Below are 13,962 nucleotides of genomic sequence, written 5' to 3' on the forward strand. Positions count from 1 at the left end.
TATGAATTTGCTTGTTCTAACATACCCCCTTGTTGGAGAGGGAAAGTCATGACTAGTTCATTTACCCTAGGCCATTCTTAGAAATGGTGAATCATTTTCTCTCGCAGTATGAGTCCTGTGTCTCCGATAGTCTAGTTATGCTCCAGATTCAGTACTGGGGTTCTGGGGGAAACCATATTTTTGTAAATATAATTTGAGCCAGTGCATGTATACATCCAAGGCATTGTGTACCAACAAGTGAATAAGGAACCAGTAAGATACAACAAAACTTTTAATGTTTATAGACTCTCAAAGCAAATCCCGAAGGGAAAATAAGTGGCAGAATCATTCTTTGTCCCACTCTCATCTTTTGAGCTGCCTCCAAAACTGCAGCTTGCTGCTTTTTTATTGAGCAGCAAATAACTGTTTTGGTGTGTTAAAGCTATCATTTGCTACTGTGGCTTCTTCTTCCTCAAAGGGAACATTACTAGAAGGGGCAGCTAGGTGGTTCAGTGAATAGAGAACTAGACAGGAGGTCCTGGGTTCAAGTGTGATCTCAGACACTTTCTAGCTGGGAGACTCTGGGCAAGTTACTTAGCCAATCTTCTGCCTTGGAACCAATACTTAGTATTATTTCTAAGACAGAAGATAAGGATTTTTTTTAAAGGAACATTACTATTATTTTCCAAGCCTGCCCTACACTATACACTTATGGAATGAACAACATTTTTTAGCCCCCCTCCCCTTATTCTTTAGGCCCAGCTACATCCAGAAGAGCCTCTTGTTAGGTGCTATGAGAATGTAACACTAGCCTGCACCCCTTTTCTTTCTCTTGGTACCTGAGATCAGCCTTGAATTTTACAGGGAAAATTTCATATTGAGTTTGAAAATAGTCCATACTCTGATTGAATTAGGTTGCCATTCAATCCCAGCCTTTGATTGAATTAAGAAAAAAGGCTGATGCATTATCTGCCAACAAAGTACTTGAGATAAAGGGAGCACATGCACTCTGGGGGACCAGAGGCCTCCCACATAGAAGACCCTTGTCTTTTGTCTCATCTGACTCCTGGTGTCTGGAAGACACACCTCTGATCCAGACTGAGGTCAGAATCCCTCAAATCAGAGGGACGCAGAAAACTGACATCACAAGAAACATAAAATTGGACTGGGAAAAAGAAGTAGGTCTCTTTTGCCTGGGAATTATGATGGGAGAAGGTGGCTAGGCCTGGCACACCCATGGTGTCACCCTGGAAGCTTTCTGGGGAAGGTGGCTAGGGGAGAAGGCTTACAATGGGACTAGCCAGCCAATTGTGGCTGGTGCCTTTTCTTCTTCTGACCCCCTTTATAAATTATTTAATACAGATAAGAATATATGACATTGTCTCCAGAGAATTTTAATCTTAATGGTTCCAATACACCCCCTTTTCATCTTCAGTCACCATTCTCTTCACCTCACCCCTTAATAAGAAGCGCCACAAGCCCTACCTGATAATTATCAGGTAAGGGTTAGTGAATTTCTAATAATGTTCATTGTGCCCTGGCAGCTAGCTGTTGGCAGGGCCATGAAAATGACCCTGAAACTTCAATAATCCTCAGCAAAATGCCAACTTTGGAAGGGGTAAGGCTCAAACATGAAACCTGGTAAGTAAGCTGATATTTAAGGAATACATCTAAAAACAAGCATTAGAAATGGTCCAATGGTGATGCAGAGGGAAAGGAGCAGAACTAGGAGGACAATGTACACAGAGACTGATACACTGTGGTACAATTGAATGTAATGGAGTCCCACATTGGTGGCAATGCAGTGATCCTGAACAACTCAGAGGGTCACAGGAGAAAAAACACTATCCATATCTAGAGGAAAAACTGTGGGAGTAAAAATACTAAAGAAAAACAACTGCTTAATGACATGGGTCGAAGGGGCTATGATTGGGGATACAGACTCTAAATGAACATCCTAGTGCAAATACCAACAACATGGAAAGGGGTTCTGATCAAGGACACATGTGATACCCAGTGAAATTGTGTGTTGACTATGGGAGGGGTGGGGGGAGGAGAAGGAGGAATAGAAAATGATTTTTGTAACCAAGGAACAATGTTTGAAATTGAAAAAAAAATTAAAAGAAAAAAAAAGAAATGGTCCAATGAAGTATGATTGGAAGTTCCAATCTACACCTGTAAAAAGGAAAGGTAATCATGCCAATGACCAGTTAATTTTCTGATGGAAGTATTATCAGAAGTAGTGACAATGAGTATAACTGTTATGTGACTATGGGATAAAAAGAGTCATATGGATACAAATGATGTATCTTTGCTGCCCAATCCCAAAGCTTAAAATTCTATTTTAAAACGCCAGGCAGCTGTTTTGCTCTTGGTTTCATATTATGCTAAATAGAAGTCAATTGGAAAACTCCAGGGAGAAACTACAGAAATTGTATCTTTGTATGCATGCATATTTCCTTAAGTACCTTCACAGATAAGTTTGCAATACCAAAGTATCACAGACACCTATTATTTAATATCATCGAGTCCAATTCTCTACCTTTACTCACAAATCCATCCTTAGATATCCATTCGTATATGTGTTAGAGATTCTATTTTAGTGTATACACGGCATGTTTATGAAGGGGGATGAGATAATTTCCCTTAAAACATACTTTTCCATCTCCAACTATAGCCACTCTATCAGGACAGTGGCAGGACTTCTTAGTCTTAAAAGGTTATAAGAAGTATAAGGCAGGGGGACTCAGACTTTGGGAATCATACCCTAGTGTTCTCTTGTGCCTATAATTCACCTTCCAGTGGCACGTTTCTACACACCAATAATCTGTGTGTAGTGTAAAGATAATTTAAGGGTTGTGACTTAAAATCTGAATTAATTGGTCACCAGGGGAAAAATCTCAAGTAAAATACCCAAGTCAGTCTGGAAATTTATGGTAATTTTAATTAGTATAGAGGGAAGGAGAAAGAGGGAAGAGGGGATAGGATTTCTCCTGCCTGGCCTGTGCCAGGAGGAGTTCAAGATCTCCGCCACTAGGACTCTGAAGGAGATTAGAGGCTTCTAAGAGGATAAAGTTTGGACAGCAAAGGAGGAAAAACTCAGCCAGAAATTCACCACTGAACCAGACAATAGCTGTAGCCACACCAAGATGCTGAAAGGCCCAGCAGGCTACCACCAGTCACCTCTCCACCACCAAAGGTACCGGAGAGAGAAGAAGTGATATGAAATATATAGACCTTTTGCTCTTGTGTCCCCTCCTCTCACTTTTCATGTCTACCAATCACATCAGAGGCTTTTCTCCAGGATTGCCTATTTAGTTCTCATCTTCTTTGATTAGATTATATCTTTTGAGTTACTTAACACTTGTTAAGTTCACCTTTTGTTAGTAACATAACCTTCTTGTGATTAATTTACCTTTTATGTTACTTTTTGTATTAAGATCTTAAAATAGACTTAGCTTAAAGTTCTAGCTTCACTATAAAGTAAGAACTAAGTACCTTCATTGTTCAATCAGGAGATTACAACTTTATCTTCACCATAAAGTAAGATCTAAGTAGGGTGGAATAATTTAAAGTTCACAGTAGAAATAGCTTGTTGTTGACTTTTAGGCAAAGAACTGTGGCTATTATAGAGACTGGATATTATCAGTTACCCAAGAATGCAATGTAGGAGAGGTTCCTGGAGAGTTAATGTCTTGGAGTTATCATCCTCATCCCCCAAACCTCTCCTCAAAATTCCTCTGATTCTTTTTTTGTGCAGTCTCTTATATCCATCCTTTCCTTTCTATTTGAACTGCCACCATCCTGGCCACAAGACCCTCATTATCTCATCCCTGGATTATTATAATAGCCTCTTAACTGAATGTCTCAGCTTCAAGTTCTCTATCAACCCATTCTACATTTTGCTTCCAGAGTAATCTTTTAAAACACTAATTTCATCATACTCCTTTATTCAAAACTCTTCAATGACTCTCTATTGCCAATGGGATGTGACACCTGATATGACAGGTTTACTCTTTCTACCAATGAATAAAGAAGAAACCGCCTCAGAAATGGTCTGAGAGTTAATTTTCTGATATAACCATGGCTTGACTAAGCCCAAACCAACTCCTCAGATATATACAATCAAGTATAATCCTGCAGAGAATTCTCTATCCTTTAGGCATATTGAGGAAAGGTTGCCTCTCCCCTAAGAAAATAACAACAGGAATAGGAAATAGAATTCAGGCTATTTGAACTAACCACTAGAAACTTAGGCAAGGCTCTAAAATCTACCATTCAAGTGGATCTATGCTCTCAACCATTTGGATATTCTCTCCAACACTGAGATCATAAACTATCAAAACTAAAATGCCTGCTCATGAAGCCTGGGCCACATTGCCACTACAGAAGAGGGCATCTGCAATGGGGACATGGCCAACAACTACAGTTTTTCTTCTGTTTTTGTTCCAATAAGAATTCCAAAATTGTATAATTTAGTTCTTCAATTTACTACACAGAGAGAATACCAATAGTCTATAATCTGTAGACTATATAAAAACCATGTGATTATTAGCCCTCTCTGTTCCCTTTCCACCATTCTGGCACCATTCCTGCAAAAGTGGAAAGGGTACAAGACTGAGAGTCATTTCGTATTTTTCTTTGCATTCCCTGGGTTACCATGGCTGATTTCATCACCAAGTGGTCATCCTAATGTTAATGTGCCTCTCCATACTTGACTATACCAGTCCTTAGAAAACAGATTCAGTTTATTTTCAAGACTACCTGAAACTTTTCAAGGTAAAACAATTCAGAACTCATATTCAGCCTTTGAAGTGATCTATAGTCACTTCTGTATCATGATGAAGAATCACATAAAATGGAGAAGAATAGAACTGACCTGAAAAGGAAGAAATGTAGAGTTCAACCAAGGTTTCTGCTAACAGTGGTTAAGCAAATTCAAAGACCCACTGTGAGAAAGCACTATGCCAGGTTCTGGGAATTTGGAATAAAAGGAAGAAAGATGATAGTTGTTCAGTCATTTGAAGGGTCTTTTAAATTTGTTTTTGTGATTATCACCTAAATTCAGTTATGACCAATCATTTCCGTATATAATTATCCTATGGATAGGACCATCCTCAAGAAAAACAACTTCATCTACTTTATGGTCCATGAGACCAATTACTTACTTTTAGAAATGTCCTGCAAAAATAAAATCCTTTTATAGACATACCACAGGAAATGGCTTTATGAGAAAAGGCTTCACTCAAAATACAGAAGATTGATTTCTTATCAAAGCTGGCTTAATTATTAACTTCTTATCCAATTTACTCTCATGACTCTCATCCATGAATTAAATACGGATTGTACCAACATGAAAATGTCACAGCCATGCCTGTTGCCTTCATAAAAGATATTATACATCATTTAGATGCAAACTAGAAAGAATTATTTAGTAGCAAAGCAATGGGAATTCGGAAGAATCACCTACCATAGTGTATAATCTATAGTAAGAACTCAATATTAAACATTGTTTTCTAAGCTACACCTAAATGATGTAGAACATCTTTTATGAAGTTAACAGGCCAACATGTGACATGCCCAACAATGTTTCTCCTCTATGAATGACAAATTATCTTGGATCTAGGTTAAGTAATATAGTTTTTACCAGAGTAAGAAAGCAGAACAAGGGTAAGATGCTGATGATATACATCCTGGTAAATTTTGTTACAGAAGAAAGTGGTGCTTGCCTCCAAATGAACTTAGCTATTTCTAAAACAGGAAGCACTAGCAGTGGTGTAGTTACATATATTATGGAATTTTGTCTTTCTTGCCAAGTACAGGAGAGACATCCAGGAGTGTGTTGGAGCCAACTCATTCTGATTTACAAGAGCTAATTATTGAAATTTCAGTGTGAACAGTTATACCTCAGAAATCAGCAAATGCTACCAATCAGGGCTTGATTTGTTGTTTCATTGGTTTCTAGACTAAAGAAAATAATTTTAAAAGTGTTTATAGTGCATATTAAACTTAAAAGTGTGCTATGCATGCATTTTTTCCCACAAAGAGCTAATTGTTAAATATTTACTAGCACCTACTTGACATCAGGTTGCAGCATAGCTGTTAAGGTTCCTCATCTTCTGAGTCAATTTTTTTTTTGTATTAAACAATAAGCATAGTATGATCTTGTATTATCTGCAGTTTTTCAGTCATCTGGTCTGGTTCTATGGATATGGTCTGCTAAAGGAAATCACTTACAGAAACCTCCCTGTTTCCTTCTTCTTTTTTCATAAAGGATATCCTTGTAACATAACTAGTTTATTCTATGTAAAGGATGAGAGAATGAGCAAAAAAAAAGTAGATATTCTCTAGATTGTCTTTAAAGAATAATAATATTAGTCTGTTTTTTCTAATGATTTAACACTTTAAGCTTTTTCAGAAATCTTAAAAACATTAATTCTATTTTTAAATTCCATGCCTCTAGCATGGACTTTTTGTATGTACTTTCTGGTCCAGCTGCTCTTCTTATCTTCCTTAATGCAATTTCTTCTTCCTTAAAAGCCTAACTGAAGTGTTGGAATCAGAATCTGCTTGTTCTATTTTCATCAGTGATGAAAAGAATTTGTTATAAAAAATGCTGAAATATCTATTCGTTGTCCTCATTCCAGTTTCATTTTTAAATGCTTTGGAGATGATCTGAATTAGTTAAGTCTCATGCCAGGCTTTTTTGCAGATTCATTTTTTTTCCTTCACCACAATCAATATTTTATAAAGTATTAGCACTTGTAATCTTCTACCATTATTCTTCTAATGTTTTACAAACAAGTTTATATTCTAAACGGATGTGGTTCTTGGTTAACCATGTCTCCATTTGAAAAAGTGACCAAGTTTTTGTTACAGTTCGTTTCTGGAGATGTCAAAAGCTTCCCTATCATAATTGCTTTACATCAGTTAAACTTTAGGCAATGTTGTGAGGCTCAAATGAGATATTAATAAAGTGGCATGGCATAATGCATGGAACATAGTAGGCACTCCTTAAGCACTTATTACCTCTTCTCCCAAACTGTCTTTTCTAGTTCTCCTTTCATTTAGTCTTACTTTTTTGTATATCTTGTTTCATTTATTCCAATATCTATTATAGTCATTGTAGTCAGGTCTTTCTTTTCCTTCCCAGATACTATAATAGACTTTTTCTCATTCTATGGCCTGGATGTGAGACTTCAGAATTCTGCATTGCCTGTACTGATCTGGATCTGTCTTACTGTATATGGCTTAGGAAAAAAATGGCAGGATACTCATTGGTCACCTGCTATGGCTTGGGCCTAGGCTTCCAGGACCCTAAACTGGCTGCTGGCATGGTCTTGTCTCCTGTTGTAGATCTGAGCTGCTTAGGTGCCTTCCTTTCTGGAGATCCTAGCTTGTCTGTGCAAAATCCCTGAAAGTTTCTAGCAGTCATCTTGTACAGCTCTAAACTGAATGGAGGAACCTATAGCCATTTACCCTTATTTTGCTTTAACATTGTTCCTTTTGTTGAGATTTCTTTTTTTTAGAGATTTTTTAGAGATTTCTTGATATATGTGAGGGAAGATCTGGGGTCCTCTGGGTTCTAAACTACCATTTCTCTCTCTCTCTCTCTCTCTCTCTCTCTCTCTCTCTCTCTCTCTCTCTCTCTCTCTCTCTCTCTCTCTCTTTTCAAGCCCTTATCTTCCCTCAGAATCACTACTGTGTAATGGTTCTAAGGCAGAAGAGTGATAAGGGCTAGACAATGGGGGTTAAGTGACTTGCCCAGGGTCATACAGCTAGGAAGTGTCTGAGGGCAGATTTGAACCCAGGACCTCCCTTCTCTAGGCCTGGCTCTCAATTCACTGAGCCATCCAGCTGCCCCCCCCCCCCATTTTGAGTCAAGTCTTAAGGAAACTAGGGATTCCAGGAGGCAGAGATAAGAGAGCAGGAAATTCCAGAGATTGGGATAATACTACAAAAGTTTAGTTATTACACTAGGCAATGGGGATTAAGTGACTTGCCCTGCAACACAGATAGGAAGGGTCTGAGGTCAAACATGAACCTAGGACCTCCCATCTCTAGGCTTGGCTCTCAATCCACTGAACCACCCAGGTGCCCCCTAAACCACCATTTCAACAGAAATGAGCAATGCATTCTTTACTAATAACCATGCAAATAAGAGAAGGGGGTAAAAAAAAGGAGAATTATTTCCAGCCTGCCCTGTACAAAAGAGTATCATCTCCTATAAGCCTTCTAGTCTCTTTCCATCTGCAGATAATTTGCACTCCAAAAGTGGTTGTAGCAGGATTAGAGTATTTTTCAAAGCTCGATGACCTGACAGCCTACCACAAAAGCTGGCTCTCACAGCAATTGGTATAGACTTGGAGCTCCCCTCCCTGCTACCATTCACATCTTCTTATATGGAAGCTCCACCTCTAGGTTGTTTGACTTCAAAGCTGCAGGTCTAGGCTGGAATGAAGCTGTCGTCTTCAATTGGAGCCCTCCTCCATTGCTATATTGCCTTCTGGGACAAGCTGTTATCTCCATTTTATAAGAAAAGCCTAAAGCAATAGGACGCAGGGCTAATCGATTCACTTCCAGCCTCTCGGTTTGATAGGGCTCATCACACCAAAAAGAATCACTAAGGCATCCCTGAGTTTTTTCGCCATGACTACTATCTCTCTCTGAACACAAATGCTTCACAAATTATTTTATTTCTCCCGAAGAGAACCTCTGCCATTTAAATTGCCCTTAAGAAGATGATATATCTCAAAGAGGGACTTGGTAGCCCTGGAAGGGGAGGGACAAAGTTGACAACCTACATCCAGAACAGTAGTTCCCAATCCTCTTACTCTCTGACTCTGTGACGCTTTTATGCCTTTACTCAAATAAGTCAGTAGCCAAACCCGTCAGGGTCAGCTGACTCAAAATGGCTGCCACATTAGAGACCACGTGGTTTTTGTAATGTTTCCTGCTCATCAAGTTGTGCATCTTCCAACTCTTCAAGCTTGAAGTTTCTGAGTAGTCTACGAGACAAATATCCTTTCCGTTTCTTAACCTTTGAACATAGTTTCCAAAACATTTTGCTCCAGGCTCCAGTTAGCGTCTTAGGGTAGCTAGGTGTTGTGGGAGAGTGCTGGGACTTGAGTCAGGAAGATCTGAGTTTAAATTTAGCCCCAGACGGTCCCTTTCAATAGCTCTGTGATGGGCAGGTCACTTAATCTATGTGTGTTCCAGTTTCCTCATCTGTAAAATGGAGATAGTAATAGCATCGACTGCCCAGGTTTGTTGTGAGGAGCAGCCTAATTGTAAATCACTTAGCATAGGGACTCCCATATAGTAAATATAATGTAAATGTTAGCTATTACTGTTATTCATTGTGTTGTTGACTTTTTTTAGTCATGTCTGACTCTAAATGACCCTGTTTGGGGTTTTTCTGGCAAAGGTACTGGAGGGGTTTGCCATTTCCTTCTCCAGCTCATTTTTACACATGAGGAATTGAGGCAAACAGGGTTATGTGGCTTGCCCAGGGTCACCCAGCTAGTAAGTGTCTGAGGTCAGATTTGAACTTAGGGAGAGGAGTTTTCCTGACTCCAGGCCCAATATTCTGCTGAACTAGCTGTTATTATGGCTGTTAGCTAACACCATGTATCAGTGTGTGTGCTGATTTGTTATAAAGAATCTCTTCAAGGATTTCAGAGTATTTATTTCTATCTTCATACTTTGTGAAACATGTGGACCCATAAGCTGCAATTATCTCCAGGGAGACTCTTTTGTTTGTGATCATCCTATGTACTGTCAGACAACTAAGAGGCCTTCAAAGTGATTTCTTTCTTTGGACTCACAATGAAACCAACTCTTGTCATCAGACTGATTTCTCTTACCAAGGAGAAATCTTCTACTATTGCATGATGTGATATTAAATACTTATTGATACCTATTAATTAAAAATGCACTAAGAATCCATAAATAAAAAGCCTTTTCTAAAATAGCTGACTATTGGGTTTTCCCCCTGTTCTGTACTATTCATTCCTCTTTCCCCCCTCAACTCCTACCATTAGATCATTTGTTATCTGAAGTGCAGCAATCCATGCTTTTTATTGTAGTATTAGTTTATGACCTTAGAAAGCAGACTGTTGCTTTGTTTGAAAAAAATCTAATTACAGTAGGTAAATGAACTGGAATTAATTAAGTTGTGGATACTTGACATTTATAGTTAATTAGTCATATCTATCATAAAATGGGAAAACGGGCCCTTTTTTAACACACTGTTTTATCAACCATGTTGAAAATCAACAGAGTTTTTTAGCAATAGCATCTCAACAGGGCTCCCCTGCCCCACAGTCTGTTCACCCCAGAAAGGACATGAACTGCTTTTAAATTCCAGTTGAAATCTCCTTAGTCAGCCTTGTGGAACATGCTGCAGTGAAGGCTTATTCTTCTCCTGTTTTCCAAAAGAAAATGTGGTGAAGTTTTAGCTCCTGCATTGTAAACAAAACAAAACAAAAACAAAAACACCAAGCAGGAAAGGAAGGTATTTTTCCTAGTGAATACTTTAATTTTTCACATTAGCCTCTCTGTTTCATCCCGTAACATTACCTTAAAATCAAAATAAACTTGGGCAAGTTATTTCTCGGTGCCTCAGTTTCTTTATCAGGGATTTTTCCAAGATCAAGCTAGTCATCTTAGTGGCTTCTCAGATATGTTTCTTTTCTTAAAGCAATAAAGAATTCATCATTGTCGAATCTTAACTGATTCAGATGTTCCTTTGGGTTTACAAATATTATTTAAAATGCAAAAAATATCATTGAGGAATAGAATATAAGAGCTGGAAAGAATCTTGATATTCTCTTGTCCAAGTCCTTCATTTAGTAAATGAGTTTTAGAAAAGAGAATCTCTTAGAAATAGAATGGAATATGTTCATACTTGCAAACATATGAAAGCTTAAAAGTATAGAGAAGGAAAAGTTTGGGTTATTTTTTAAAGTATCATTTCTCTCTCAGTTTCTCTGTCTCTGTCTCTGTATATATGTCTCTCTCTGTCTGCATACGTGTATGTGTGTGTGTATTTGCCATGAAAGCATCATGAGATGGCCAGCTCTTCATTTTGGCTTTTGACCCCAAATGTGGCAGAGGTTGCCTAGGCTTCTAGGGATCATCCAGTTTGCATTCTTGGCTCCAGCTAACCATGTGGAAACCTTGGGGCCTGTTTCTGGCCATTGTGGCTCGGGGTTAAAGGCTAGCATTTCAAGATGGCTCTACTAATTGTCTACAGAGCTTAAAAAGCTTGATGACCACAGAAGTTTGAAAGGCAAATAACTAGCCTCCTTCTTCCTTTTCAGGTGTGAATTTTGTCTGCACTGTTGCAAAAGTGCTTGGAGTATGGGGTGAGTAGAGATGGGGCAAAGGCCAGACCTCAGGTTGGGTAAGAAAAAAGCATTCTCTCATCTCCCTCAAGCTTCTAAGCAGCTATGTGTACATGCAATCCAAAGCATAGGTCCGGCTTAGACTGACTCTTTTGTGTTTGTTTTTTCCTGCTTTTAGTCACATGAATATCCTGAGATAAATATGTCCAAGTTTAGAGGTAACCTTGTGAGCCCCAGAGATCCAGAGGTCCTACTGGGTGAGAGTTGAGTACTGGCAGAGGAGGATTGCCTGACAACTACCCCAGCTTGGAGATAAAAGCTAGTGACAGGAGGATTAACCCAAGTTTGGTAGTTTTTTTTGTTATTTTGTTTTTTTTCCAGCAAAGTTACTTAAAGTTCTTTGGTAAATGCAGAACTGAAGACAAATGTAAAATGCCTAATTAGAAGTCATAAAAATTGCTTTATGACATTTAAATATCAGCCTCTGAGCAGATTAACAGTAGTTGTGAGTTAAGTTATTGAATCTTGTTCTGATCCCATGTGAGTTCTATGTTTAGTAGGGCTTTTATATATAGGAATATATCATGGCTGCTACCAAATTCATCTTGTTCAGTGGATATTTTTTTTTTATTTCCTCTGTTTGAGGAAAACTTACATGTGAGCCATAACATAAAATATACATGATCAAAGATACTAATAAAATCATCCTGATGTGGGAATAAGAGTTTAAATAAACCAAGGAATGTGAAAACAGGGAGCCCGGCCCACCTCTCATTAGAAATCAGGCTACTTAGGACTAAACTCAGTCCTAAACACGTGTATGGAATATAAAACAGGACGGGATTCAATGTTCCAAGTTCTATGGATCCACTAATGTCCATAGGGTTAGAAAAAAAGGAACAAAATGAGTCAACGATGAATTCAGGTATGTAATTCCTGAAGAACAGCATGATGGAGGAGCAGCTGGGTAGCTCAGTGAATTAAGTCAAGCCTAGAGATGGGAGGTCCTGGGTTCAGATTTGGCCTCAGACACTTCTAAGCTGTGTGACTGGGCAAGTCAGTTAACCTCCATTGCCTAGATCTTTCTGCTCTTCTGCCTTGTGTTAGATTCAAATTTAGGGCTAAAGACTGAATATATTAATTATAGGTCGCCAAGGATTTCACTTATAAAAATCCTAAATGAAACACTCAAGTCAGAATGGAGTTTTATGGTAATTTAATTACATCAGGAGAAAGAAATTATTAGAGGGAGAGGGAAAGAGGGAAAGAAGGAAAGGAGTTTAACTCAGAACCACTCTGGCTCAGGCTGAGCCAAAGAGGGAGTTAAGGCCTTGGAGAGCCAAGGCAGAGAAGGGATCAGTCCTTATCACTCACATGACTGATCTGAAGAGAAGCTATCTACAGAGCTCCTCCAAGCTAGAGCTCCAGGATCGAACTGAACACTAGCCCTCTCCACAGGAAGTCATGAGAACTCCAGAGGCTGTCCTCTACCTCACTTCCTGTGTCTCACATGTGCCAATGGTAGCTCAAGCTTGGCTTAGGACAGCCCAAGGGGGGTATGTTAGTTGTTTCTGATTTGTCATTAGCTAGCACGTGCCTGTGTAGTGTAAGTGTGCACATTCTTGGGTGCTAGACCAAGTAAGATGGAGGAAATTTAAAAATCACACTTGCAGAGTATTAATTCTAAGATGGAAGGCAAGGGTTTGAAAAAAAAAAAAACCAAGAATAGTATAATGGGAAAAGCACTGGACTTGAAATTAGAATTTGCAAGTTTGAGTCCAAACTGTTTCACAGATTGGTTATAGGAACTTGCATAATCATTTCACTCACCCTAGAGCTATTTCTTGATATCTAAAATGGGGCTAACAATGCTTCCACTAACTTTGTCACAAAGTCTTTGAGAGGTTCAAATGAAATATGTTAAGTACCACCATTGTGTCTACTGGGAAATGCACCATTATACAGCGGATAGACATTTGGGTTTGGAATCAGGAAGAACTATATTCAAGTCCTACTTCTCTATGTGACTTCAGACAAGTCGCTTAACTTCTCAATGCCCCAGGAACTCTCAAAAACAATTTGTTGCAGACTATAAGGTCCCAGTATGCATTGGTAGAGGCAATTCCTCACCAGAAGTGCCCTACTCTGATGAAATCACAAGTCTTCATTTTTAAAAGCATGAGTTGACAACAAGATGGAGTTCATTTTCTACCTTTCAACTTAGTTATTTTGGTGGTGTTTAAATACTGGTTTTGCTGTCCTATGCTCAATAATTTCTTTTAATGAGCATTCTGCTCTTATATTCTAGTTGAAACAGAACTGGATTTGACACCAAAAGACCTGAATTTTAATCCCAGCCTCACTACTATCCACCTGTTAGATCTCAGATAATTGGCTTTCATGGACCTCATTTCCCTTGTCTGCAAAATGAAGATGTTAAGACTAGATGATTTTTAAGGCCCCTTTCAGTTTGTGTCTTATGATGATGTCATAAAAAGATACAGGAAAACTTTGACACTTTAGAATTCTTCTTGCTTTGTTCATGCAAAGGAAGACTTTGCCTACCTTTTTACAGCAACTCCCCATTCAGGGCATGTAACCATTTTTTGATAATGGTCCTGGTACAAGACAGTGA

The sequence above is a fragment of the Monodelphis domestica genome, chromosome 1 (genome assembly GCF_027887165.1).
Source record: "Monodelphis domestica isolate mMonDom1 chromosome 1, mMonDom1.pri, whole genome shotgun sequence".
NCBI classification, from domain to species: Eukaryota; Metazoa; Chordata; class Mammalia; order Didelphimorphia; family Didelphidae; genus Monodelphis; species Monodelphis domestica.